The 25,048-nt window shown below is 48.5% G+C and overlaps 1 protein-coding gene across 1 annotated transcript in view; it reads left to right on the top strand.

Annotated features, from left to right (window-relative positions):
- The first annotated feature begins 643 nt into the window (after window positions 1–643).
- The window catches only part of LOC141995064 (coiled-coil domain-containing protein 33-like), a 318,466-nt gene continuing 294,061 nt past the window's right edge, over window positions 644–25,048 (top strand). Inside the window, exon 1 of the mRNA XM_074965846.1 lies at window positions 644–657. The gene's annotated coding sequence lies outside the window, so the exon portion shown is untranslated. The remainder of the gene's footprint in view (window positions 658–25,048) is intronic.

The raw sequence follows: 25,048 nt of genomic DNA, 5'->3' as shown, positions 1-25,048 counted from the left end.
CTTTCCTCCTGCAGCTGGGAGATGGGGTCAGAGGAAGAATAGCGCAGATATTGTTTTAATCTTCCTCTTAACCGTAATTGCTTTCGACGCCTTCCCCCCTCCGCCTCCCCCGAAGCCTGTTCCAGGAGATGGATTTCCTGGATAGATTGCTTTCTGTGTTTCACTCATTGGAGACAGGATGGGGCCTGTGTCATCCCAGCCATGCATTAATACATCTGCAAATGAGATTTTGCAGCCTCAAATCAGATTATTTCCAAGGCTCCAGTTGTTCTTGAGAGCAGAGAAGACAGACAGACAGACAAGGAATCACTGATCCACAAAGAAGAGCGTGGCAAAAAGAACTGAATGCTGCTGTAAGTCCGAGAGGTGAGCTTGAACCAGCGCCTGGGATCTGAAAAGCCCCTGCCCCTGTTTAGGGGTGCTGGGAATCCAGACCAGGATCCAGCAGTCCATTTTGCAAGCAGCCTGTGTCTTTGCAATGAGCTTGAAGTAAAGCTCCAGAACTGAATGTCCCCAGTTGTTCAAGGTGCAAATTCTACCTCTGACTGGAGCCCATCTCTGGTACCTAGTAATGGGGGAATAGTGAAGGGTGATTGTGAACCAAACCTCTAGGGTCTGGGGCTCTTGTAGATGCCGGGTCTGATTCTGCACTGCAAGGTAGGTGTACAATGCTGCCATTCTGATTTGCTAGAATTTTACACTGCTTTACATGGGTGTAAATGATCAGACAAGGTGCAGGTCATCAGAGAATCTGGCCCATAGTCTGATTTTCCTCTCGCTCACCCCACTTTTACACTGGAAAAGAACTGCCCTGATTTCAAGGGAATTGTTCCTGATTCACACGAGAGTGAGACAGATCAGCATCAGGCCTTCAGCTCTTCTGTAGCTGCTTTGAGTCAGGTTTTAAGGAGTATCAACAAGGAGAAGAACAGCCCTAGAGCCTGGATCACTTCCCAGCCTCTAATGGTGGGTCCCTGCAGGACAGGAGTGGGGCAGGTGGCCAGGAGGTTTTGTGTGGGGGAAGCTGACCCTGTACCTGCGCCAGTCTCCAGCACTGTTACCTGCACTAGATTCATACACATTTTTGTTTTGTAAGAAGGAAAGAAACAACAGTCCTGTTTCTATGCAGCTGCTCCTATTAAATAAGGAGTAAAGGGAATGCAAGGCAGGAAGCATATGAACTGAGAGCAGCAGCAGCTCAGCCATTGTCTAATGGCAACCTGCAGCAGTCAAGCTGAAAGCTCTGAATCCATCACATGGAAGTAACATTGCACCCTGGGCCAGCCACACCCTGGGCTCTCCACTGGCGCAGACTCTGGGCAGTGCTACTGTGAGAGCCAGCGTCTTGGCTGACACCCCAGGCATTTGAACTGGAGACCTCCAGAGCTAAAAGCATGAGTTGAAGAGCCAGGGCTGCCTATATGGAGCCATGACAACTCCTAGCCTGTGGGGATTGACACAGGCAGGGACCTGTAACACACGCTCTCCAGTTGGTGCAGCTCATGTGTGGCCAGTACAAACCAAAATGTGGGTGATGCTAAGATGGGGAGGGGGTGTGGCCAGGGCAGCGAGAGGATGCTCTGATCAGCATGGACCCTAACTTCTGCCATATGGATCATATGGAGTCCTTGATGCAATTTAAAGCTGCCCTCAACTGGTAGATAGCTGAGAGGAAGATCTGGTCCTCTAAGAACTGGGACCTGATATCCTACTGCCTTACACTTTGTGCTGTCATGTAAACTTGTGCAAAGCAGGTGTGAAAAGCTACCAGAGCAGCAGAGTAGAGTGTTATCATAGAATCATAGAATCATAGAATATCAGGGTTGGAAGGGACCCCAGAAGGTCATCTAGTCCAACCCCCTGCTCGAAGCAGGACCAATTCCCAGTTAAATCATCCCAGCCAGGGCTTTGTCAAGCCTGACCTTAAAAACCTCTAAGGAAGGAGATTCTACCACCTCCCTAGGTAACGCATTCCAGTGTTTCACCACCCTCTTAGTGAAAAAGTTTTTCCTAATATCCAATCTAAACCTCCCCCATTGCAACTTGAGACCATTACTCCTCGTTCTGTCATCTGCTACCATTGAGAACAGTCTAGAGCCATCCTCTTTGGAACCCCCTTTCAGGTAGTTGAAAGCAGCTATCAAATCCCCCCTCATTCTTCTCTTCCGCAGACTAAACAATCCCAGCTCCCTCAGCCTCTCTTCATAAGTCATGTGCTCTAGACCCCTAATCATTTTTGTTGCCCTTCGCTGGACTCTCTCCAATTTATCCACATCCTTCTTGTAGTGTGGGGCCCAAAACTGGACACAGTACTCCAGATGAGGCCTCACCAATGTCGAATAGAGGGGAACGATCACATCCCTCGATCTGCTCGCTATGCCCCTACTTATACATCCCAAAATGCCATTGGCCTTCTTGGCAACAAGGGCACACTGTTGACTCATATCCAGCTTCTCGTCCACTGTCACCCCTAGGTCCTTTTCCGCAGAACTGCTGCCTAGCCATTCGGTCCCTAGTCTGTAGCGGTGCATTGGATTCTTCCATCCGAAGTGCAGGACTCTGCACTTATCCTTATTGAACCTCATCAGATTTCTTTTGGCCCAATCCTCCAATTTGTCTAGGTCCTTCTGTATCCTATCCCTCCCCTCCAGCGTATCTACCACTCCTCCCAGTTTAGTATCATCTGCAAATTTGCTGAGAGTGCAATCCACACCATCCTCCAGATCATTTATGAAGATATTGAACAAAACCGGCCCCAGGACCGACCCCTGGGGCACTCCACTTGACACCGGCTGCCAACTAGACATGGAGCCATTGATCACTACCCGTTGAGCCCGACAATCTAGCCAGCTTCCTACCCACCTTATAGTGCATTCATCTAGCCCATACTTCTTTAACTTGCTGACAAGAATACTGTGGGAGACCGTGTCAAAAGCTTTGCTAAAGTCAAGAAACAATACATCCACTGCTTTCCCTTCATCCACAGAACCAGTAATCTCATCATAAAAAGCGATTAGATTAGTCAGGCATGACCTTCCCTTGGTGAATCCATGCTGACTGTTCCTGATCACTTTCCTCTCATGTAAGTGCTTCAGGATTGATTCTTTGAGGACCTGCTCCATGATTTTTCCAGGGACTGAGGTGAGGCTGACTGGCCTGTAGTTCCCAGGATCCTCCTTCTTCCCTTTTTTAAAGATTGGCACTACATTAGCCTTTTTCCAGTCATCCGGGACTTCCCCCGTTCGCCACGAGTTTTCAAAGATAATGGCCAAGGGCTCTGCAATCACAGCCGCCGATTCCTTCAGCACTCTCGGATGCAACTCGTCCGGCCCCATGGACTTGTGCACGTCCAGCTTTTCTAAATAGTCACTAACCACCTCTATCTCCACAGAGGGCTGGCCATCTCTTCCCCATTCTGTTGTGCCTGAGCCAAGACACTGTAACTGACCACACAAGGTGCAAGGCAGGGGTGAATCAGGTTCTTGCTTTGGATGTTCGCCCCTAAAGCTAGAAGCTTAACTGATCTCCTCTGGTCTGGAAACTCCATGAGAACAGCTTTTCTCATGGAGCTAGTGATGGCAGGGTTCTGGGGCAGTGAGCGCTAGGTGAGGTGGGAGAGCTGTTATTGGGGCCAATTCATGCTTTATCCCTAGCCCTTTGCCCATCCTGCCATCTTGGTAGCACACAGCCTTCCCCTTCTGAACACTGCAATCCAAGCCTGCCAGCCCGATGGGACGGAGACTCACTGGTGGGAATAAGCATCACTCCATCAGCTCCAATAGAGTGATGCCAGTTGACACCAGCTGGGGATCTTAGGAAAAACTTTTTCACTAGGAGGGTGGTGAAACACTGGAATGCGTTACCTAGGGAGGTGGTGGAATCTCCTTCCTTCCTTCCTTTTTAAGGTCAGGCTTGACAAAGCCCTGGCTGGGATGATTTAGTTGGGGATTGGTCTTGCTTTGAGCAGGGGGTTGGACTAGATGACCTCCTGAGGTCCCTTCCAACCCTGATATTCTATGATTCTATGATCTCTCTGGCCCAGCATCTTTCCAGGGAGATGACCTTGTTTTCCAGATCCTCATTTCCCCATGGGATTTGCTGCTCAGCCCAGTTACTGATTAACTCCTTGGCTCTTGTTATGCAGCTGTTTCAGCTTGTAATGTCTGTGTTTAACCCGTTTGCTGCCTAATGCTTTGTAATGGAAGATCCCAATCTACCAATCCCCCTTCCAGGCCAATGTTTTACCATTGCACACCAGATCAATCATTAAACAGGCAGAAGTGAGAAGGGGAGAAACACAATTTATGTTCTTGGGAAGCCCCAGGATTGACTCTTGGACTCTGGAGAGAGCAGGAACCCAGCCTCTCCTCCCTAAACCTTAACCCCAGCCAGCCTGCATTCCTGTGGGGATTAAGGGGCATGGGGTCAGACTTAAAGGCCTAATCCAAAGCATATCAAAGTGAATGGAAAGTCTCCTGTTGCCTTTGAGGGTTTTGAATCAGGCTCCAGTTGCTGTGGGCTCCCACTGCAAGCTGGCAGAGCTACTCAGGAGGGGCCAGAAAGAGCCATACACAGGCAAGGAGGCATTGGCAGTCAAGGGTAATGGGGATGAAGGATGGCCCATGAATTAGCATGCTAGCCTGGGCCTCGGGAGAATCAGGTCCAGTTCCCTGCTTCTACTTCAGATTCCTGTGTGACCTTAGGCGCAGACAGACTAAGCAACTTGCCTCAGTCCCCATCTGGAATAGCCCTGCCCTACCTCTTGGAGCCATTGGGAGGATAAATACATTAAGGACTGCGTGGTGTTCAGATACTGGAGTGATGGGAGATCCTCAGTAGAGGGGAGCCCACGGAGCAGCATAAATATCTCAGATCTGTGTGGTTTTTTTACCTGTATGCCTCTGGCTGGAGGGCAGGGCCTCAGGGGGAAGAGGAGGGGCAGGGGGCCAGGCCCATGGTGAAAAGTGGATGGGCCAGGCATGTTCACTTTAAAAAATGGGAGAGCCATGGCCCCTTGGCCCTCCCTGTTCCAGTGCCCCTTGGGTCAGACTTTCAAGGGTTCAGCAGCCACTGTTGGGGCCAGATTTCTAAAAGATCTTTGCTCCCATATGGGCACCTAAATACCAATCAGATTTTCTCCCAAGGCTCAGCCCCCAACATGCCAGGTGAAAAATCTGGCTTTTTGTTTTGGTGCCCATATGGGAGTGGTACATTGCTGGAAATTGTGCCCCAGTTGTGGGCCCTTTCTGAAAATCTGGCCTTAAGTTCTCCAGGGGGAGAGAGGTGAGAAATTGGTACAGACTTATGGCTCAGTATTCATCTGCAGAGAGGAGTAGATTGAAGCCTGCATCTCCCATACACACTAACTACTGCTAACTGTTTACATACCGGGAGTGTATGTGCTATTTCTGTTTTATTGGCAGCTGGAGCAGCGTAAATTCTGCCCTGCCAGACTCCATTTCTTTGCCAGGGAAGGGTTGTGGGGTTTTTAGGGGCTGCTCTTGTTCTCTGCTGCCACAAATGTGCTGCTTGTGCAATTCGCCAATCTATAATGAGCCTCAATAAGGAGGTCTCCATTTGAATTTAATGGAGCCTGGGGAAGCATTGAGTTAGGGAAGCTTACACTATGCTCAGTCCATCTTGATTCACGAAGCCCATTGTTATTTTATGAGGTCTCGAGAGAAGGATAAAACTGCCTTGTTCCAAACAGCCACTTGTAAATTCTTGTCAGGGAAAGCTATGGCCATGGGACGAGCTGTGTGAGAAGTCCTCTTTTAAATAAGCAGATAGTGTTGTGGGGGCTTGTTATCTGGCGTGGGGAAGGGCCTGATCCTACACCATTGAGATCAATAGGAATTTTCCTGTTGCCTTCCATGGGAGCAGGATCATGGCCATAATGAGCCCGATGTCAGTGAGGAGTGAACTTGTAGCCTTTCACCAAGTGATACCCACTGTGGATTGTCATCAGGGTTTGAACCTGGGCCTTCCACACCACAGACTGCTTGAGCTAAAGGAGTAACTCTCCAGGTAGACAGCAGTAGAAGGCTGGTATCCTCTACGCAAACCAGCCACTAGAGGAGGAGGTGAGACACACTTTGCAAGCAAGTGTGTTACACCTTCACAAGTTCTTGTACAAATAGCTTGGCATAAGTAGTGTGGGGAGCAGTGGCTTGCCACTAAAAACTCAAGCCCCATTGCTGGGGCCGAAGTGTGATGGGGTTTGACTGCAAAGGTTTTCTTCAACTGTGGGCATGTTTATTTTTCATGGGCTCTTGCACAGCATGCTGAGGAGTGATAATGAGCACCCATTCTGTAGTCCCCTTCATCCAGTGGGACTCCCACACTCTTCACTTACATGCACATTGTAGCCTAGCACATGCCCATCCAGGGGTGGCTGCACAAGCTGGGGGAAGGTACAAGGAACCTCTCCACCCCATCGCCACTCAGGACCCCTGCACTGGGGTTAGGCACTGCCCCAGGCCTTGTGCTCCCAGTGCACAAAGTCCACAGTTCTGACAGCAGGATGGGACCACGGAGTCAGGGGCTGGGCCCACGGCACCATTTCCCCTCCACACTGGCTAGTAAAGCTGAGCAGAGTGTATGCGGGGGCGGGGGTGGGGGGTGGCTGCTCAGGCCCACGTTCCCCTGCAATCCATGGGGTGCTTGATTCAGCCCTGGGATGTGCTGGTTTCTTCCAGTACTGATGTCAGTGTGTCAACTTGTGGGGATTGTTAAACTAAAGCCCTGCTCCTGAGGCTATTTATAGTGTGTCATCCAAGAGCCAGAAGCAATTTAATCTTGGCCACATGAAGTAGTCGATAGAGAGATTGGAGCTGCATGGTTCTGGAATAGAGAAGATTATTGATTTCTTTTCAGGATGATAAACAGTGGCTAGAAAAACAAATTCTGATGATTGTTCCTGAATTTCCTTCAATCATCCTTCCAGTGGTCAGTGATGACGGGCCTCCTAGGCACTCTGTGACACACCTAATAATGATTACATCTGCTCCTTGGGCTACTTGAGGTTAATGCTTGAGAAGCAGCGAGGGAGGATCATGCAGAATGTTATGAGTGGGGCTGGCAAAAGCACCTAAGTGACTTTCCGTGGGACTTGTGCTCTGAATTCACACACAGGCACTTTGGAAAATTCCACCCTAGGTTCACTATTAGCTGAGAAATGGGGGGGTCAGATTCACAAACAAGGTCCAGTTGTTCCAGGCGCTGTGCAAAGACCAGGGAGTACCTGTTCGAAAGAGCTTATGAAATCAGCACTTTTGATTTAATTAACTTTCTGCAGTGTCTGCAACCTAAATACTGCAGCACTGGACTAGTGTGTGCCTGTGAAACTGAACAGGGAGTGATTGTAACCCAAAAAGAAACTGAGTACATGGAAATGATTAAAAAGAAAAGTGAAACTGATTCACCAGTTTGTGTCCAAATGTGGAATGCAAAAATTAAACAAACAGCATGGATGGGGACAGCTAAATAACTCTGACTGGTCATGTCCTGTCAAGAGAATTTATATAAAATTTTGTAGTTCCCTTTGAATCACAAAAAATGAAAGTATGTGATGGATTTAGAAGCCCCGTGACCAGGGTTCCTAGGCGCTCCACAGGACAAAGAATAGTAATAACGCTGTAATTCTGGTGCCTGCCTCCAGAGCTGCACTGGTGTAAACTAGTGTAAGGGAGGCAAGAATCAGGCCCTCACTGTCTGTCTCTTTATTAATACAATACAGGGACCTGACGCTTTAACAAGAGATGGGCCTAGGCTGCAAAGTTGGGATCTGTCTCCAAATGGCCCCAAAGTTCAGAGATGTTGGTTTCAGGGGTTTGGTTGGGGCCCATCGTTGTTGTTAACCATTTTCTCAAGCTGATCTGAGATGTTTCCTGAGGGGTTTGTCCCTGATCATCCCCCAGGGGTGGTGCTACCAGGGCTGAAAAGGGACTATGTTAGTATGCAGTTTACCTCTGGAACAGGGCTGCTGGGCTCACCTTGAACAATGCCCAGGCTGGAATAAAGTGAGGGGGTCTGCAAGGGTTTTGTAAAAGAACCAGGAAGTAAGTTCAGGCTCTAAATGTCACCAGCCAGGCTGATTAAGGGGAGCTGCGGAAGAAATGTGGAACCTCCATTTTTGGATGGCTGCTGTTTGCTCAAGGCTCATAGCCAGTGAGCTCAGCAGTGCAGTGACTGATAGTCTGTTTGATGCCTCATCTGACACAGCTAGAGTTTTAATTAAGGGGGGGAAAATGATAAATTAGTGTGAATAACTGTGGCAGCAAGGAGACTGTAGTCATTCCCATATGCTCCCTCTTACCCTTGTCATCTGCAAGAGTGAGCTCATTTTGACCTCCCACCTGTGGTACTGATGACTTCACAACGGGCTGTCATGAAAGCTGTTTAGGATTAAGGTGTTTAGGCCATGTCTACACATACAGCACTGCAGTGTGCCGCTGCACTGATGCAGCACGTCTGGTGAGGATGCTTTATGCCGATGGAAAAAAGATCTCCTGTCAGCATAATAAAACCACCTCCGTGAGTGGCAGAAGCTCTCCCGCCGACATAGCGCTGTCCACACTGGTCCTTAGGTCATGGTAACTTACCTCGCTCAGTGGGGTGGTTTATTCATCTTCATTCATCTTTATTCATTCATATTCAAGTTATTTATCTTCTTCGCGTGCTTACTCATGTCCATTTCAATGCAGGTGTGTGCTCGCCCTGAGCACTATCACCCGAAAGTTTTCCCTCAGTGGTATCCTCTGGGTCGGCTGTGGTGCCCCCGGGAGTTGTGCCCTCATAGCGCCAGTACATAGGGCCCCACTGCCCCTTCAGTTCCTTCTTACTGCCTGTAATGGTTGCTGTAACTTCTGCTCATTCTTGTGTTTTTCCCACAAGTATATTTTCTCAGTGGACTTGTTTTGTAGACTGTAAATAGTTACCTTTTTAGAGTTAAGTTTTAATTAGTTAATTAGCTAGTTAGTAGTATAGTCAGTAGCAAACCCCGCTTAACGGGGCTAGCCCTTCCCCGGCACTGGGGTGTACCTTAGTCCCTGGGGTTCAAACCATGTGTGTCCTACCATAAACTGATGCAGGTTAGTGACCCACACGCTAGCTGCATTAAGTGCCTGGGCAAGGCCCTCGTGCAGGAGCATTGCAGGATCTGCAGGGGCTTTAGACCCAGAACAAAAAAGGACAGGGACACAGACTTAAGTTCCTCCTCATGGAGGCTGCACTCCATCCGCCTTTGGAGCCAAGTCATGGGAACTCGGCACTGAGCACTTTGACTTCAGTGATAAGTGCCTGGGCATCTCTGAGCAAGGTGCAATGCCGTTCAGCCTCCTTGGCACGGAGAAAGAACTCCGTGCCAACACCCCGGGACTCCTGGCACCAACACACATCCCCAGCACCAAGGAAGTCAACTCTTGCACGGGACTCTCAGCATCGCTCTTCATCACCGCTATCAAGAAAGAAGCAGAGAAAGATTGACTGGGGGCATTCTCCAACCCCAAAATCTGTGGGCCATAGAGATGCTGATAGAGTGCAACCAGTGCCGGGCCACTCAGAAATGCCAGGGGGGTGAGTGGTACCATTGACTCTGGCCCCAGGAAGAGCACCAATGAGTCTGGTACCATTGGACTCTTCACCAAGTGAGAGCCATCGGTGTTCGACAGCCCTAGCACTACTATCTACACCGGAGGTATTTGAGGCAGCGAGGGACTTACTTACAAAACCGGTCCCAGGACCGACCCTTGGGGCACTCCACTAGATACCGGCTGCCAACTAGACATGGAGCCATTGATCACTACCCGTTGAGCCCGACAATCTAGCCAACTTTCTACCCACCTTGTAGTGCATCCATCCAGCCCATACTTCTTTAACTTGCTGACAAGAATACTGTGGGAGACCGTGTCAAAAGCTTTGCTAAAGTCAAGGAATAACATGTCCACTGCTTTCCCTTCTTCCACAGAACCAGTTATCTCATCATAGTAGGCAATTAGATTAGTCAGTCATGACTTTCCCTTGGTGAATCCATGCTGACTGTTCCTGATCACTTTCCTCTTGTGTAAGTGCTTCAGAATTGATTCCTTGAGGACCTGCTCCATGATTTTTCCGGGGACTGAGGTGAGGCTGACTGGCCTGTAGTTCCCAGGATCCTCCTTCTTCCCTTTTTTAAAGGTACTCAGAGAGAGTCTGAGGAATTACCCCATCACCACAGCAAGAAACTGCTTAAAGCTCCTGGGGAATATGGCATCTTGCACCTATGTGGTACAACATGAGAGACTACGGCTCAGCCTCGCCAGACTTGGCTGGCATCAGTACACAAACCAGGCCGACACCATCTGGACAAGGTGGTCTTATTTCCCCGACAGTGATTTTCACCCTCCTTTGGTGGCTGGATCCGGGGACAGTATGCACAAGAGTCCTATCCTTGTGATCCCAACCGTCAATGTCTCTCATCACAGATGTATTGGTGATGGGATGGGGGGCTCTCTTGGGGACCCTCAGGACTCAGGGCCTCTGGTCTCCAGACAAGCTCTTGTTACACATCAATGTGAGGGAACTGAAGGTAGTGCACCTAGTTTGTCAGGTGTTCTAACTCTACCTGGAGGGCAACTGCATGTCAGTCCTCACAGAGAACACAACAGCAATGTTTTACATAAACAAGCAGGGTAGGGCATGCTCCTCTCCCATGTGCCTGGAGGCTCTTTGCCTGTGGGAATTCTGCAAAGCCCACTCAATCTATCTCGAAGCCTCATACCTACCAGGGTCGCAGACTGAGTTAGTGGATCATCTCCGCAGATCATTTTCTGACCAGCACGAGTGGTCCTTTCGCCCAGACGTCATGAACACACTGTTCCAGAAGTGGGGAACTCCCCAGGTAGACCTGTTTGCAATGAAGTACAAGAGGAAGTGTCTTCAGTTCTGCTCCTTTCAAGGCCACAGCCCAGGTTCGCCTTTCTCCTCCCTATGCATTTCCCTCCCATCCCTCTCATATACAGAGTCCTGCTGAAGGTCAGAAGGGACAGGTGCATCTTATCCTGATAGTGCTGGCCTGGCCATGTCAGCACTTGTTCACCACCCTCCTAGAACTCTCGGTGGACATGCCAGTCAGCCTGCCTCCGTTTCTGGACTTGATCTCCCAGGATCACAGCCGTCTACATCATCCTCGAGTCTCTTCATCTCACAGCATGGAAGCTCCATGGCTGAGCCCCACAGAACTGGTATGCTCTGGGACTGTTCACAAGGTGCTTTTAGGGAGCAGAAAGCTATCTACTAGAACCACTGGCAAAGTGGAAGAGATTCTCAATCTGATCACTACAAAAGGGTGTTTCACCTACTGAGTCATCACTGCCCTTTATTCCAGATTACCTACTCCACTTAAAGCAGCAAAGCTTAAAAGTGTCATCTATAAGAGTCCATATAGATGAAATCTTAGCTTTTCACTCATGGATGAACAGTCAGTTGATCTTCTCAAACTCACCCTGTGCACATTTCCTTAAGGGATTGGAACAGCTGTACTCCCAGATATGCCAGCCACTACCTCCCTGAGACATCAATTTGGTGCTGGCAAGGCTAACAGGACCCCCATTTGAACCACTGGCAATGTTCTCTCTGCTGTACTTGTCTTGGAAACTGGCTTCCTAGCCGCCATTATCTCTTACCTCTAACTGTACACAGTCTTCTTCAAGGACAAGGTACAGCTGCGGCCACACCCATCCTTCCTGCCAAAGGTGGTCTCACAATTCCATAGTAACCAGGATGTCTTTCTGCCAGTCTTCTAGCCTAAGCCAGATGCTAACAGGGAGGACCCAGAGACTCCATTTGCTGGATATGAGGGGTACACTAGCGTTTTACATAGAAAGGACTAAACCCTTTTGGAAGTTCACCCAGCTGTTCATAGCCATCACAGACAGAATGAAAGGCCATCCAGTCTTGACCCAGAGAATCTCGTCATGGATCTCATCCTGTATCTGCACATGGTATGACTTGGTGAAGATCCCAGCTCCTCGGTTGACAGCCCATTTTACAAGAGCTCCAGTGTCGTCGTTGGCAGTGTAGGTTCCAATCCAGGACATCTGTAGAGCATCGACGCGGTTGTCAGTCCACACATTCACATCGTACTGCGCCATCACCCAGCAAGCTAGAGATGATGCAGGTTTCGGCTGGGCAGTGCTACAGTCAGTACGCCAATGAACTTTGAACCCTCCACTTGCACAACTGCTTGGGAATCACCTACGTTGGAATGTAGCAAGCACTCAAAGAAGAAAAAATGGTTACTGACTTCCGTAACTGTTGTTCTTCAAGATGTGTTGTTCATGTCCATTCCACTCACCTTCCCCTCTGTTGGAGTTAGACGGCAAGAAAGAACTGAAGGTGCGTCAGGGCCCTATATACCATGAGGGGTGCAGCTCCATGGGGTACCAGAGATGACCTGACAGATACCACTCTGAGATACTCACAAAGGTGAGAGGGAGGTGGAGTGTGAATGTCTAGGCTCCTCAGGAAATCGAAGATTATCAGATACCAGAGAATTTCTGTACAACAGTCCCCTCCACCCACTTGCAGGCAAATAGCCAAACTAGCCAGCCCTGGGGAAGCAGCATGGAGAGGCCACTGAGACTGCTTCAGAGAAACGTTACTGCCCCAATAGCAGGAATCATCAAGGGCACAGCTGAAAACACACCCAGCTCAGGCTGTGGCAGACAGACCACCCACTCCCGGGCTGCAGTGGCAGCTTGCCAGGTATCTGAAGACATGCACCTAATTTGTTTATTTAAAAAAAGGAACAGGTGGGAGTTGCCTTAATCTTCAGTAGAGTGGAGTAGAGAGACTACAGGGCTCAGCTTCACCCCTTCCGCTGCTCTCCAGTTCAGATGTGCATGAAGTATGTCAGAAGTGCTCCCCTTCTTCCATCTGTGTGCACTGCTCCTTGGCTTACATCTGCATTGCATTGTTACCATTGCTCCTTGCTGACCTGGGCTGCTGCATTACAGGATCGCCCACCCCTGCTTTCCTGGGTGCTTTGGTGTCCAGCTGTGACCTGCACTGCAGTATTGCAGGGTATAGGCACCCAATCTTCCCCACACTCTCCTCACCCATGTCAGGCTCCTAGTAGAACACAAAATGGGTTGGGGGTTTTATCTTGCGAACCCCAGACCAAGGCAGGTCTGCCTTCCGTTTCATAAGAAGCACTGATTATTGCAGAGGCTTGGCCAAAAGGGCTTGGGATCAGTCCATCCAGCGTGCTACGTTCACATTCCAACTGGAGGAGAGAAGAAAGGGATGGAGAAAAGAGAGAATTCAGAGTCTCCCCTTAAACTAGCCCCATTATTAGCCTTAGACCCCCCCCATGGTTCAGTATGTGCTGCTATCACACGCTTTACTGAGAGGCTTTCTATACTGGGGGTGTTCGTACTGATTTAGCTGCACCAGTGTAAACCCCAGTATAGAAGTCACCTGCCTCCTTGCTATTCCTAGCTGGAGGCAGCAGGCAGCAGCAAGAGGTGGGCTGTTGGGCTTGGAGCTCAAACTGAGAGCAGATTCCCCCTGCACGGGTGAACCTTACTTACAGCTCGTGGGGCTGGGACTGAAATGTAGGCAAAAAAATAGCAATGTAGGCATTTGGGGGCTGGAGCCCTGGCTCTGAGCCTCTCCCTCACAGAACACAAGCTCTAACCTGAGCCCAGATGTCTACACTGCAATTTTATAGCCCCGCAGCCTGAGCCAGCTGACCTGGGCTAGCAGCTCTTTAATTGCAGTGTAGACAGAACCACCCAGAGTGGCTAGAAAGCCTCCTTTCCTGCTGGCATGGAACCCTGTGGGGCTCAGATCACCACCACACTCAGCTGCTGCACATCTGGGGCATAGGAAGCATCCTAAGGGCAACACATGGGAATTGCAAAGCAATTCCCAAGATTGAAAATTACAACAGCCAAGGTTTTCCAATCTGGAAAGTGGAGTGGGGGAGCCCAGTTGTCTCCACGACAGACATTCTCACTAGGGCAATCTGCTGCAGCATGGCCAATAAGGGAAATTCCAGAGCCTTTGGAAGCCCCTGTGGCCAATTGTAAAGATGGAGTGTGAAGTCCTGAATGTGTGCATCCCTGCATAGAGACAGAGTTCTCCGGGGGGATGCTCTTACCTCGCTGCTCACGCAGCCCTGGGTTCCTAATACTAACATACTGAGCTCTTACGTGGCACGTCACATCTTCAAAGCGCTCTGCAGGCCTGGATGAGTCCTCACTACACCCCCTTGTGAGGCAGCTACATAGTAATATGGCCTAAGTGTCTCATGGCTGGGTCCATGCTGCCTTACCCATCCTCCCCCCTAGTTCTGCTGTACAGTTTGCTGTGGTTTTAGGCAGGGTGGTTGGAAGAGTTTCACAGGCTTTTGCACCGGCATTCACAGGCCCCGCCCCCCGATCTAGTGGTGAAACACTCTGAGCTTGGAAAGGCCCCAAGAAGATCTCCCTCTGAGAACCAGGGTCACAGTAGAAGGAGCCAGCTACTACTGTGTCCTCACATATTTAGCAAGTGGTAGTGAGAAACAGACAGAGAAGGGGGGAAATGCATTCCCTGGTTAAGAAGGTAATGGCTTGATCCAAAGCCCATTGAAGTCCATGGGAAGATTCCTGCTGATTTCAGTGGGCTTTGGATCAGGCCCTTAAGGAAAGTTTAGAGCCAGGGGAAGGGACGGGGTGTGCAAATTTCCTCCTTACTCTACAGATATATTCCCCGTGATGAAATTCACTCCAGTTTGGTGTCAGCACGGAGACAAATCCTTCAGGATTTAAGTGTAGGACTGCCAATTTGGGTTGGATGTATTCCAGGAAGTTTCATCACATGACATAGTCTTTAATTAAAGCAGTGGTTCTTAACCTGGGGTGCATGCACCCCCAGGGGGTGCGAGATGCCTTTTCTGGGGGTGCGAGACATGCCAGATTTTTTTAGAAGGTAAATCATCGAAAACACAAATTAAGCACAGGCACGCAAGTACAACTACTTTGTTTAATCAAACCTATGTATTTATTAACATACATTTTTTAACGATTTCTGTAATATACAAACAAAAATATATCTAGGTTTAAAGAACTGACCTACTTCAATGATTTTTTATAAGGGGTGCAAGAAGAATTATTTAAGCTCAGTACCAATGTGGACGCAAGAACAAATGGATATAAACTGGCCATTAGGAAGTTTAGACTTGAAATTAGATGAAGGTTTCTAACCATCAGAGGAGCGAAGTTCTGGAACAGCCTTCCAAGGGGAGCAGTGGGGGCAAAAGACATATCTGGCTTCATGACTAAGCTTGATAAGTTTATGGAAGGGATGATATGATGGGATAGCCTAATTTTGGCAATTAATTGATCTTCAACTATTAGCGTTGGCCTATGATGGGTTGTTAAATGGGGTGGGATCTGAGTTACTAAAGAGAATTCTTTCCTGGGTGTCTGGCTGGTGAGTCTTGCCCACATGCTCAGGGTTTAGCTGATCGTCATATTTGGGGTCGGGAAGGAATTTTCCCCCAGGGCAGATTGGCATGGGGGTTTTTCACCTTCCTCTGCAGCGTGAGGCACCAGTCACTCGCTGGAGGATTCTCTGCACCTTGAAGTCTTTAAACCATGATTTGAGGACTTCAATAGCTCAGACATAGGTTAGGGGTTTGTTACAGGAGTGGGTGGGTGAGATTCTGTGGCCTGCGTTGTGCAGGAGATCAGACTAGACAATCATAATGGTCCCTTCTGACCTTAAAGTCTATGATTCTATAACATATTTTGAGAACCAAAGGGGTGCAGGCTGCAGTAAAGGTTAAGAACCACTGAATTAAAGATTCATCTTTAATTCCTGGAGACTCCAGGACAATCCTGGAGTAAGCTTTATTAATGCACAGCACTTATCAGTTGGTGCCCCTTCCATCTATTTTGTTTGCAGAGCATCTGTTTGCTAGTGTTTTCCCACGTTCTTTCTCTACAAGTTATTGTGCTCAGTGCAGGAACAGCTGGATGAAATTCTCTGGCCTATGTTATACAGGAAGTAAGACAAGATGATCATAATCATTCCTCATGGATTTAAAATCTGTGAACCTATGAAAATATGTTTATTATAAATGTTAACGTTCTCAGAGAAGCAACAGTTAAGATTCGTAGAATTAAGGAGGCATATGGTTTCTGTTTTCAGCTGCTTGTACCTATCTGAAACATTTATCTCTTGGGTGGAAATTCTCTAGGTCTGGTCCCTGGAATGTTTGAGCAAAAATAGCTTAAAGGTTTTTGAGCATGAGGACAATGAGCAAAATAGACTTTTGCAATTATACTGAAGAAAATAAATCTTTAGACTTTTTTTAAACAGCTCTCCATTCCAAGTGGCTGGGCGTGAACAGCTGAAATCTGGCACATGAGTAGTCCTCCTAGAGGAGAAATGTCTTTTATTGTGTGAAGGCTGGTCTTTATCTGAGCTATGAGACAAACAGGTTGAATTAATAATCTTTGAACCAAAGATTTATTTTAGTAACATTGCACCCGTCACTATGGTGTCCGAGTGTGTTTATAGGGCCGTTTTTCCAGAACGCATAATAAGGCAGTTGGTTTGGGATCCTGCCATGGGATCCAGGTGGGCGTATCTGTGCCCCATGCAGCCCCACTGAGTTTGGTGGATGTCTGGGGCTCCCCCATGCGGATCCAACTGCAGTATCAGGCCCATTGTGTGTGTACTTCTGTCCCCTTGGGAAGAGCTCTTGGCTCTTTACTTACTTTCATTCTGCACAGAATTTAAGAAAGTGACTCTTGGTGCCTGGCTCTGGGGATAATTCCCAGGATCCATGGAAAGCTGCCCTTTCTGTGTCCTGCACAGGCTGTTGTGTAATGGAGGCGGCTGCCTGGATAGGCATCCTCGCCCGGATCTCTGCTTGGCACTGCTGTGGGTGAGTGGGCGTGCGGCCTATTCTTCTTCAGTCAGACTCCATCACTGTCCCTTCATTCTGCAGCCGCAGGCCTGTTAGTCACAGTTTGTTGCATCCTGTGATTACCTTCCCTTTTATTCCAATTGCTAGCTGCTTGCAGCTGTCATCTCTCTTTGGGGGCTGAAGGGAGAAGGCAGGAGAGTAGTCCTGCGTTTAACCTTTCTCTTTCTTCCTCAGCCGTCAATAGTCCTTCTCAGATTGGGGCGCCGACCTGGGGTCAGCTTAGCCTAAATAAAGCTGACCATTTTTCATCTGCCTGGGATGATGCTTGTGTGCATGCAACTATCTGTGGTGGTGGTTTTGTGTGTGTGTGTGTGTGTGTGTGTGTGTGAAAGAGAGAGAGAGAGAGAGACTGACTCTCCGGGGTGGCTTGAGGGGCTTGTGCATGTCTTTCTATACCTATTTGTGGTGGTGCATGCGTGGTTTGTCTGTGGTGGACCTTGTGTGTCCGTGTCTGTCACTGTGTTGGCATGGGTATGTGGCTCTGTGGAGGGGGGTATGGTCTGTATGTTTTTTGATCTCTGGTGGTGTATATGGTTTGTGTGTGGGTATTGTTTTCTGGGGTGGTAGGCGTGTGGGCCTCAATCAGGGTATGACTGCCTGGGATGGTCTCCATCTGGGATGGTTCTCTGGTGGCATGTGTGTGTGTGTGTATGGCTGTCTGGGAGTTGCCGGGTGGTGATGGGGGCAGCTCTCCTGCATAGTGTGTAGGTAGGTGGTACACCTCTCTGGGGTGAGAGGTATGTGTGTGTGTGTGTAGCTCTCTGGAGTGAGGAGTCTGTGTACAGCGTTCTGGGATGAAGGGTATTTGTGTGTGTGTGTACAGTTCTCTGGGGTGAGGGGCGTGTGTGTGTGTACTGCTCTCCAGAGTCAGGGGTGTGTGTGTGTGTGTGTGTGTACAGCTATGGGGGGAGGAGTGTGTGTAAAGGTCTCTGGGGGGAAAGAGGGTGTGTGTGTGTGTGTGTGTGTGTGTGTGTGTGTGTACACCTCTCTCGAGTGGTGATGGGGTGTAGCTGTCTGGGTCAGTGGCTATGTGAAGGAGGAAGGTTAGGGCTGCCTGCAGCAGTGTGAGGAGGAATATGGCTGTCTGAGGTAATGTGTATGTATGGCTGTGGTGTGCTGAAGAGGGTACAGCTGTCTTGGGTATTTTGTGGGTGATAACAGTTGTGTGGGGTATGGTATGGGGAGTGTGACTGGTCGGGTCACAGAAATCCCCTTGGGACTGCCACCTGATGTGGTGAGACTACCTCTAAGCTCGTTTTCCCTGGCAGCTTGGGACTTCAGTACCTTGTCTGGTTGTGCCAGACACACTAGCCTGCTATAAACACAGACCCAGGTCTGAACCACATCCCCCAAAAGCTGCAGGCTTAACTGAAAACAGCTTAAGAAGTTCTCCTGTCTCCAACACCCAGATACCCAGTTCCCAAGGGGATCCAAACCCCAAATAAATCCATTTTACTCTGTATAAAGCTTATACAGGGTAAACTCATAAACTGTTCGCCCTCTACAACACTGCTGGAGAGATATGCACAGCTGTTTGCTCCCCCAAGAATTAATTATTTGCTCTGGGTTAATTAATAAGTAAAACGCGATTTTATTAAATATAAAAAGTAGTATTTAAGTGGTTCCAAGTAATAACAGACAGAATGAAGTAAGTTACCAAGCAAAATAAAATAAAACATGCAAGTCTAAGCCTAATACAGTAAGAAACTAAATGCAGGTAAATCTCACCCTCAGAGATGTTCCAATAAGTTTCTTTGACAGACTAGACTTCCTCCTAGTCTGGGTCCAGCAATCACTCACACCCCTGTAGTTACTGTCCTTTGTTCCAGTTTCTTTCAGGCATCTCTTTGGGGTGGAGAGGCTATCTTCTGAGCCAGCTGAAGACAAAATGGAGGGGTTTCCCAGGGCCTTATATAGTCTTTCTCTTGTGGGTAGAAACCCCTTGTGTTCTCCTGTGCAGAATCACAGCTACAAGATGGAGTTTTGGAATCACATGGGCAAGTCACATGTCCATGCATGACTCAGTTCTTTACAGGCCAACGCCACTGTTTACATGTTAGTTTAAACGTTTCCAGGAAACCTCAGATGTGGATTGGTGTCTCTCAAGGTCCATTGTTAGCTAAGTACTTCCAAATACTTGAATAACCCCTTCACACTATGTTGACCAAATCTGCCTTATGTGCTTCCTACAGCAAACACTTTAAATACAAGCATAGAGCCAATGCTCATAACTTCAGATATAAAAATGGTACATGCATACGAATAGGATGAATACATTCAGTTGAACATAACCTTTGCAAAGATATGTTACATGGCATATCTAACATAAAACATATTCAAGTTATGTCATATTTACACTTATAGGAATATTTCTATAAAGCATTATAGAGTGCAACGTCACATGGGGTTGGGGTAGGCTGTCTGGGGTATGGTGTATGGGGGCAGGATAGGCTGTCGGGGGTATGGAGTGCAGGGCTGGGGTAAACTGTCTGGGGTATAGTGTCTAATGGCAGGTAGTCTGTCTAGGTATGGTGTGTGGGGGTGGGGTAGGCTGTCTGGGGTATGGTATGTGGGGGCAAGGTAGGCTGTCTGGGTTGTGGTGTGTGGGGGTGGATAGGCTGTCTGGGGTTTGGTGTGTCAGGCTGGGGTAGGCTGTTTGGGATATGGCATGTGGAGGTGGTGTGTGGAGGTGGGTAGACTCTCTGGGGTATGATGTGTGGGGACATGGTAGGGTGTCAGCCTACCCCACTCCCACACACCATACCCCTATCTAGGATATGGTATGTGGGGGAAGTTAGTCTCTTTGGGGTATGTTGTCGGGGGCAGAGTAGACTGGGATATCACGTGTGGGAGCACAGTAGGCTCTCTGGGGTCTGGTGTCTGAAGGCATGTAGGCTGTCTAGGGAATGGTGTGTGGGGGGCGGGGTAGTCTGTCTCGGTTATGGTGTGTGGGGGCAGGGTAGGCTGTCGGGGTTATTGTGGGTGGCAGTGGGATAGGATGTCGGGGTATGATACTTGGGGGCAGGGAGTGCTATCTGGGTTGTGGTGTGTGGGGACAGGGTAGGCTGGCTGGGGTATGGTGTGTAATGGCAGGAAGGCTGTCTAGGGTATAGTATGTGGAGGAGTGGTAAGATCTCTGGGGTATTGTGTGTAGGGGTAGAGTAAGCTGTCTGGCATGTGGTGTGTGAGAACTGGGTAGACTGTCTGGGTTGTGTTGTGTGGTAGCAGGGTAGACTGTCTAGGATATGGTGTGTTGGGGCAGGGTAGGCTGTCTGGGTTTTGGTGTGAGGGAGCGGGGTAAGATCTCTGGGGTATGGTGTCTGGGCGGAGTAAACTGTCTAGCATATGGTGTGTGAGAAGGGTGTAGGCTGTCTGGATAGTGTTGTGTTGGGGCAGGGTAGTCTGTCTGGGTTGTGGTGTGTGGGTTTGTGGTAGGCTGGGGTATAGTGTATGGGGGTGAGGTAAGATCTCTTGGGTATGGTGTGCGGGAACAGGGTAGGCTGTCTGTGGTGTGTTGTGTGAGGGCTGGGTAGGCTGTCTGGGTTGTGGTGTGTGTGGGGTGGGTTAGGCTGGGGTATGTTGTGTGGACGCAGGGTAAACTGTCTGGGGTATGGCCTGTGGGAGTGGGGCTGTCTGTCTGGGGTATGATGTGTGGGGTTGGGGTAGGCTCTCTTGGATATTGCATGTGGAGGTGATGTGTGGGGGCATGTAAGCTGTCTGGATATGGAGTGTGGGGGCAGGTAGGCTGCCTGGGTTGTGGTTTTTGAGTTTGGTAAGCTGTCTGGGGTGCCGTGTATGGGGGTGGGGAAGGCTGTCTGGGGAATGGCATGTGGAGGTGGTGTGTGGGCAGGGTAAGCTGTCTGGTGTAGTGGCATGGTGTGTGGGGTAGGCTGTCTGGGGTATGGTGTGTGGGGGTGGAGTAGGCTGTTAGTTGTATGGTGTGTGGGAGCAGGATAGGCTGTCTGGGATATGGGTGTGGGGTGGGGAGGCTGGGTCATGGTGTGTCGGAGAAAGGTAGGCTGTCTAGGGTATGGTGTGTGTGAGCGGGCTAGGCTGTCGGGGTATGGTGTGGGGGGGCAGGATAGGCTGTCAGGGCTATGGCGTGTGGGAGCAGGGTAGGCTGTCTGATATATTGGTGTGGGGGATAAGGTAGGCTGTCCACTGTATGGTGTGTGGGGGTAGTCTGTCCGGGGTATGATGTGTGGGGGCAGAGTAGCCTGTCAGGGGTATGGTATGTGGGAGCAGGATAGGCTGTCTGGGATATGGTGTGTGGTGTGGGTAGGTTGGGTCATGGTGTGTCGGAGAAAGGTAAGCTGTCTGGGGTATGGTTTGTAGGGTGGGTAAGGGTGTCTGGGGTATGGTGTATGATTGTAGGGTAGGCTGTCTGGAGTACTGTGGGGTGGGGGGTAGGGTGGGCTGTCTGGGGTCTGGTGTGTGGGGATGGAGTAGGCTGTCTGGGGTATGGCATATGGAGGTGGTGTGTGAGGGTGCATAGGCTGTCTGGGGTATGGTGTGTGGGTGGGTTAGGCTGTCTGGGGTATGTTGTGTGGGAACAGGGTAAACTGTCTGTGGTATAGCTTGTGGGAGTGGGGTTGGCTGTCTGGGGTATGGTTTGTGGGGCCAGGGAAGACTGTTTGGTTTTTGGTGTGTGTGTGTGGGTAGGCTATCTGGGGTATTGCATCTCAGTGTGGGGTAATCTTTGTCTGAACTGTTCCCTGTCATTGACATGCCCTAGCTGGAATGTCGGGGTGTTGGTGATTGTCTGTGGGAGGTGGGGGCTGGGGTTGAGATGGAATTGAGACCCCCCTCTGTCCGAGACAAACATCAATCAGCCTTGTTTCATCCATACAAGGGCCCCCTTCTCTTTTTATTTCTCTTTATACCCTTCGATCTGCCTCACCCTTCATTTCAAAAGCTTTGAATTGCAGTCCTGCAGCATAATGCTCCCAAGGATGTTAGGGAAGACAGGTACTCTACATCTGTATGCTCTAACTATTAACCCTTTCACCACTGTCCCTGAGGCACTGGAATGCTGGAAGCTTCCTGGGAAGTGTCAGGGTTATTTGAGCTGCTCTTATTATTATAGCTACTACAGTATTTATTATTGCAGTTGTGCCCAGAAGTCCTTACTGAGATAAGGGCCCTGTGACAGGTTCGGTCACAGGAGATCCCCTTGGAATTGTCACCTGATGTGCTGAAATGACCTCTGAGCCCGTTTTCCCTGCCAGCTTGGAACTCCAGAATCCTGTCTTGTTAAGCTAGACACGCGAGCCTTCTGCAACACAGACTCAGGGTCTGGGCCACGCCCCCAAAGCTGCAGACTTTAACCAAAAACAGCTCAGCAGGTTACCTCTCCAGCAGCCGGACACCCAGTTCCCTATTACTGTATGTAATTGATTCCATTTAACCAGATAGACAGAGAGGACTTTGGTTTTACCCCACTGGTTAACCACAAGTCATACAAGCAATTCCTTTAGACACTCCAGTTTCCCAGTATCACCACCAGTGCCACTCATTATGGGGACAAATAGTTATGAAAACCAATACACCAGTAAAAGAAAAAAGGTTCTCTCGATCCCAAAGGACCAAGCCCCAGACCCAAGTCAATATACAAATCAGATCTTACTCACAAATCACACTGTTGCCAATCCTTTAGAATCGAAAATCTCAAGGTTTATTCATAAAAGGAAAAAGATATAGATGAGAGATAGAATTGGTTAAATGGAATCAATTACATACAGTAATGGTAAAGTTCTTGGTTCAGGCTTCTAGCAGTGATGGAATAAACTGCAGGTTCAAATCAAGTCTCTGGAGTACGTCCACAGCTGGGATGGGTCATCAGCTGTCATAACTGGAATGTGTTACCTAGGGAGGTGGTGGAATCTCCTTCCTTAGAAGTTTTTAAGGTCAGGCTTGACAAAGCCCTGGCTGGGATGATTTAATTGGGGATTGGTCCTGCTTTGAGCAGGGGGTTGGACTAGATGACCTCCTGAGGTCCCTTCCAACCCTGATATTCTATGATTCTATGATCAGTCCTTTGTTCAAAGCTTCAGTGTAGCAAAGTTCTTCCAGAGGTAAGAAGCAGGACTGAAGACAAGATGGAGATGAGGCACCAGCCTTTTATAGTCTTTTCCAGGTGTAAGAACACCTCTTTGTTCTTACTGTGGAAAATTACAGCAAAATGTAGTTTGGAGTCATTTGGGCAAGTCCCTGCATACTTTGCTGAGTCACAGGGTGTATCTGCCCTCTCTCAGTGGGTCAGTTGTATAGCTGGTGGTCCTTAATGGGCCACCAAGCAGGCTAGGCAGAGCTGACACCAACTTGTCTGGGCTGTCACCCAGAAGCATAGCATAAGTTTGAACTACAGACAGTATAGAGCCAATATTCATAGCTTCAACTACAAAAATGAGACACACATATAGACAGCATAATCATAACCAGCAAACCATAACCTCTCCATAGACCCCTTACACAACAACCTTTATACAATATTTGCTGCAAATATATAACAGTGGTTGCAACAGCGATCTATACGGTTACAGATTCTGTCAATAATGTCACAACCAGATTTAAGATGGATTCCACTATCATGTGACGTGGTCACATGTCCTGTGAGACCACAGACTCCATTCTTCCTGGGCTGGCCCAGCAGTATACAGGAAGGTTTGCAAGTAAACAGAGCCATTTACAGTTCATTGATCCTGAAGCACCCTTAATGGCTTCCACTTAATATGTTTACATCAGTAACACAAGTTTATATCTTATTCTCCTAACTCCAGACATAGAAATAATACATGCAAACAAATAGGATGAACACACTCAGTAGATTATAAGCTTTGTAATGATACCTTACAAGAGACCTTTTGCATAAAGCATATTCCAGTTACATCATATTCACATTTATAATCATATTTTCTTAAAGCATATGGAGTGCAATGTCACAGGCCCCATTGTGCTAGATGCAACTGTGCAGACACAGTATGACAGACAGTCCCAGTCCCAAAGAGTTTACAGGAAGAGTGGGCTGAAACCTGGAGTTTTCATTCTGCAGGAAATTCTGACCTTCTGAAATTGGATTTTGTCCTGACTCCGAATGAAAAGCAAAAATTTCAAAACTTCCCCTGGAACAAAAATACTAACAAAACTTTATTTGGAATTATCAAAACATTTAATTTTCATAATGTCAAAACATTATAATACAAGGTATCATATTTAATATTAAATATAATCACTATAATATGTGTATTAATAGAATTAATATTTTAATACACTACAAATATTTGACAGTATTGAATCAAAATGAGGATTGAAACAAGTTATTGAGACTCTGCTGTCAGAAATGTCATTGATCTTGTAACGTTCCTGCAAAACGTTTTGGTTTTGACAAAACTGCATTTTCCACCTCGAGACTGTTTTGGTGAGCATGTTCTGCGAAGTAGGGACATATTCTCCCCTTTTTACAGATGGTGAGCTGAGTCACACAGAGGTCCAATGATCATTCAGGGTCTCAGGGGAAGTCCATGGCAGAGCTAGGAATAGAACCCAGCGGCCAGAGTCTCTGTTGCCCAGTTTTCAGAGTAGCAGCCGTGTTAGTCTGTATCCGCAAAAAGAACAGGAATACTTGTGGCACCTTAGGGTATGTCTACACTACAAACTTAGGTCGAATTTATAGAAGTCGGTTTTTTAGAAATCATTTTTATATAGTTGATTGTGTGTGTCCCCACGCAAAATGCTCTAAGTGCATTAAGTACGTTAACTCAGCGGAGTGCTTCCACAGTACTGAGGCTAGCATCAACCTCCGGAGCATTGCACTGTGGGTAGCTATCCCACAGTTCCTGCAGTCTCTGCTGCCCATTGGAATTCTGGGTTGAGATCCCAATGCCTAATGGGGCAAAAACATTGTCATGGGTGGTTCTGGGTATATGTCGTCAGGCCCTCCCTCCCTCCATGAAAACAATGGCAGACAATCGTTTTGTGCCTTTTTTCCTGGGTTACCTGTGCAGACGCCATACCACGGCAAGCATGGAGCTCGCTCAGCTCACTGTCACCGTACGTCTCCTGGGTGCTGGCAGACGCGGTACTGCA

The sequence above is a fragment of the Natator depressus genome, chromosome 10 (genome assembly GCF_965152275.1).
Source record: "Natator depressus isolate rNatDep1 chromosome 10, rNatDep2.hap1, whole genome shotgun sequence".
NCBI lineage: Eukaryota > Metazoa > Chordata > Testudines > Cheloniidae > Natator > Natator depressus.
Note: the sequence above shows the minus strand (reverse complement) of the source record. Positions and strands in the feature narration are given on the sequence as shown.